The following is a 4,697-nucleotide window of genomic DNA, read 5'->3' on the forward strand; positions in this document are numbered from 1 at the left end:
TATATGTCTATACACATTTAAACACTTCAAAATACACATAGACATCTACACAAAAACATACACACATACACCGCCACACACTTTCTCTTTGATGTTTGTTTCGGACATGGAAGACAAAGATTTCTGTCTAAACTTTAACCAACCCCTAAAGTATACAAACACACATACACACACACATACACATATATACATATAACACCACCACTGCTACTGCTATCAATTCCCTCCACTTTTAAAACAGTCAACCACCACCACCACCATCACGTCCCTCACACGCACTTTCTAGATCCTTCCACTGATTTAAAGAGAAAATTCCAGTTTTTCCAAACCTGTTTAGTTTAGTGGTGGGGGGTGCGATACGGGTGGTGGTGGTGACGGCGGCGGCATTGTAGTGGTGGTGGGTAAGTTGACAGGATGAGTGAAGAGGAGACGAAGTGATTAGGAGAAGGGAAAGGATAATTTGAAAATCCACGAAAGGAGAGGGGAGACTACTTACCACCACCACCACCACCACCACCGCAACCATTATAACCATCAATCAGTCTCTCCTTCACCTCTTTTACTGTCAACAAGTGATCCTTTGGATTTCCTTGTTATTCTAACGTTGTATACACACAACACAGTTTTATATACTCGGCGGACAGAGGGCTACCACAACTACCACGACTACATACATTTCTAACAGAGTGTATATACACCACAGTGCATATATTGTCCCTGGACTGAGGGCTGCTGCTTCGTTACTGCGACATTATCCCGTCGTCATTCGTTAACCCCGGACAGAGGGCTACCATTGCTACTACAACTGAAGTTCTTGAACTCCATGTTATCTCTGGATAAAGGTCTGGAATACCGTGTCACGGCGTCGGTTGCCTGTTTACCTTAATTCACGTTGCCCTTTTAGTGGCACGAACTGACACCAAGCTAAACAATCCTCTCCTGGGGCTATCACCAACTTCTCGGTCCTTCTACTACTGGAGATATACACAAGTCATGTACTGTATGTATACTAAGTGAGTGTATAGATGTATTTTGTATATCTATGTAGATATATTTGTGTGCATATTCTATACTTATATACATTTTGTTGTATATAAATATAGAAGCCTCTATGCATACGTATCTAGCAGTCTGTCTATCTGTCAGTCTATATGTCTGTGTATGTATTTGTGTGTGTGTATATATATAATCATTTTAACATATATTATAATATACGAACATACACACACGTTGTTTTATATAATATACTCTGTGAATATCAATTTGTTTATACTGAGCATGAAACACGTTGATCAGCTAAATTTTATAACCAATTAATTGTTCATGTATGATCGTCTTTTTAACGGTTTATAAGGAGTACACCTGTATAGTGAGTTTTAGTATACTAATTGCATTGGTAATCTCAATGGAGGTTTTTACAAGCGACTGTATTGTATATGTGAGTCCCAACCCATAAACCCTGAGCCCCTGCTAAGGATTGTAAACCCCAGCTGTCTGGAGCAATAATAACTCTTTCCACTGGCACAAGGTCTGAATGTTGAGGGGAGGGGCTAGTCGATTGCATCGGCAGCGTTTGAACTCGGAACGTAAAGACGGACGAAAGACCGCTAAATATTTTGTCCGGTGTGCTAACGATTTTACCAGCTCACCACCGTAATAATACATAATATATACCCGAGGCCCTGATGGAGATGTAAACAGCAATATAGTTAGGGTGAAGACAATGAAAGCCCTACTGTTGATCTATTAGGTTCAGGTGACTGAGTACACCCTGGTTTGTGTGTGTGTGTGTGTCAACATGACACCCCTTTAACTTTTAGTTCACGACTGGCAATTTCGGTTGATTTAGGGTAAGGTAAAACCTACCTGCCTATTTTATATCTATCTACTTATCTCTATTTATTTATCTACCCCCCCACACACACACACACACACTTTGTGTTGTGTGTGTATATATATATATATATATATATATATATGTGTGTGTGTGTGTGTGTATGAAACCACTGTTGAAAACCACGTGTTGTCTAACGCAGGGCAGCGTTGATCCAGTAGGCCTCTGATATCATGAATGAGCAAAAATGGAAAAGACACATTTGGATAAATAGTCCTATATAAACTATGCCTGAAAAATAACAGGCATGATGTTCGCGGCTGGAGTGACATTCAGTATAGGGACTTATGATGAAAGGTAGTCTCTTCATCCCGGGGCCTCCACATCGTGTTTGTTACTTGTGTGCCCCGTTTTCGTTTATTAACTGTTAACCGGGAACTCTGTTGCATCGACTATGAATAACAATGACACCGGTTATAACAATAAAAGGCACTACTGTACAATACGGGTCCCATCGATTTATTTTTCTTCGTTATAAAACACTTTCTTTAAAAGATATTAATTTTCTCAAAAAAGTATTACGTGAATTAGCTTTCACATAAACGTCTTCACTGTGTTGGATTGTTGTTAAATTTTGTTGTTGTTTAGCCCCGATCAAGCAGACCTATAATCAGATGTGTTCCACCATTCTCTTTTCTACCCTTTTTTATTAAAATAGTACCGCTGTTGAATTTTGTATTTTATTTTAAATTGATTTAAAGAATGAGGGACTTGTGTTGCACAGTGTTGCCAACAGACTGGACCTCCAAATGGTCATCCGACCTGTTAGAAATAACAGCCAAATCTCTCCCAAATTAATTACATACTATCTTTAAAAGAAATAATTCTAGGATATTAGGGATATCCCTTCATCAGAGACGATGTGAGATGGTTAAATAGAGGGAAATATTAGAGTTCAATATGAGGAGTTATTTTGGGAACGGAAGCAAATAAGGAGTATATAAGGAAATAGGAGAATGACTGTAAAAATAAAAATATATAAAGATGTTATAGTTGCAGTTCCATTATCCAAGGAATGTGGTGTGTAGAAGTGGTAGAAATGCTTCTTGTCCATGGTATGTAAATTCCAATAGGAGTTAATATTTTGTCATTACAAATGGAAATGCAAACTATATATAATATATATAATATTATATATAGTTTGCAATTTAAATTGGGTGCAAAGTGAAACAATTGTAGGCAATGTTAAATAATTAAGAAATTAATTTATATCCATTGAATCTCTCCATTTTCAATGGCTGAGTGGTAAGTAGCTTGCTTACCAACCACATGGTCTCGGGTTCAGTCCCACTGCATGGTACCTTGGGCAAGTGTCTTCTCCTATATAGCCTTGGGCTGACCAAAGCATTGTGAGTAGATTTGGTAGACGGAAACTGAAAAAAGCCCGACGTATATATGTATATATATATGTGTTTGTGTGTCTGTGTTTGTCCCCCCCCCCCAACATCGCTTGACAACCGATGCTGGTGTGTTTACGTCCCCGTAACTTAGCGGTTCGGCAAAAGAGACCGATAGAATAAGTACTAGACTTATAAAGAATAAGTCCTGGGGTGGATTTGCTCGACTAAAGGGCGGTGCTCCAGCATGGCCACAGTCAAATGACTGAAACAAATAAGAGAGTAAAAGAGAAAAGATAGATAGATAGATTTTTGTAAAAGAATGCAATTAAGTGCTGCCCCGGTGATCCGTTGTGGTTATGCACTTGGACCATTCGGTGTTGTGTTCCAAATAACTGTGATGGTGAAACTTGGGTAGGAACTAAGGACGTTATCCTGGTGTTTATCGCAATCTTCCTGTACGATACAGGTATAAATAAAAAGTGGACGAATTCAGAGTTGCCACTCTTTTTTAAGACGGAAACGTAGAGGCATTGGATCCCAGTTGCCTGGAGTGTCTCAGGGATCTTGGGACCCAATTCTGTTCTATGTGTGTTGTGGTTTGCTGCCAATAAATAAATATTATGGGACCCAGTGCACAGGTTTACTCGTGGCCTATAATACCTCTAAGTCGGCTTTGTGTTGAGGCTGGCAGACGTCAGATCCAGCAATTTCTGTGGTTCCTTAAACCAGAGGTGAGTAATTGTTTATTAAGAGGGGCTCAAATATATGTGGTGTAGCGTGGGCGGCCTGAGGTTTAAGGAGGGGATGATTGCTAGTTTGGGTATGACGCCGGGCGACCGAACACCATACTGTACCACTGACTGTCCATGACTAGTTGGAATCTTATTTATATAGAAAAAGGCTCTCCGCTGATAAAAAAAAAAAATATGGTCTGAGGAACTGGGGATCGCTCAGGTTCAAGAAGTGGAAGTCACTCGACGCCATTCTCTTCTGTCCCTCTACGAATTCCTTTATTCCCATCATCGACTGTTACTCGCCATGTTGGAAAGGAAGGCGGTTTCTCCCCATGCTGTGTCCCCATACTCGAGACACCGGTACATCCCCGTTTGTATCCAGTCAATGAATGTGTGACTTATTGTAGAAGAAAAGACGAGAGGCAAGTCTGTTCATTGGAATTTGTTTTCTGATCGAACAGAAATGAAAGTCACAAAGGAAAGTGCCATATTTTTACGCCATAAATAATAGTGAAAATAATTAAACAAATAATATATTTATAGATTTTAATTCACTAATTAACTGACAGCTCATGATTTATATCCAATAACAGCACCGAGTATATATAAAACCGACGTGGGAAGAAACATATTTTATCTTGTATAAAACGAAAGAAAAAACATCAAATTATTCTGTTTTGTGTTCTTTGTTTTTGTTTTTGTTTTTTTAAGTTTTTCTGTGGCCTTTTT

At 39.0% G+C, this 4,697-nt stretch overlaps 1 protein-coding gene across 3 annotated transcripts in view; it reads left to right on the plus strand.

Moving 5' to 3' along the window:
- LOC106870470 (fibroblast growth factor receptor-like 1) overlaps window positions 1–4,697 on the plus strand; it is a 127,043-nt gene that overhangs the window by 57,074 nt on the left and 65,272 nt on the right. Inside the window, exon 1 of one of the 3 annotated variants that reach the window (XM_014916573.2) lies at window positions 576–1,013. The exons of the other annotated variants lie outside the window; for them this stretch is intronic. The gene's annotated coding sequence lies outside the window, so the exon portion shown is untranslated. Of the gene's footprint in view, window positions 1–575; window positions 1,014–4,697 lie in introns of those variants that run through there. 3 annotated transcript variants of the gene reach the window in all.

The sequence above is a fragment of the Octopus bimaculoides genome, chromosome 14 (assembly GCF_001194135.2).
Source record: "Octopus bimaculoides isolate UCB-OBI-ISO-001 chromosome 14, ASM119413v2, whole genome shotgun sequence".
Lineage (NCBI taxonomy): Eukaryota > Metazoa > Mollusca > Cephalopoda > Octopoda > Octopodidae > Octopus > Octopus bimaculoides.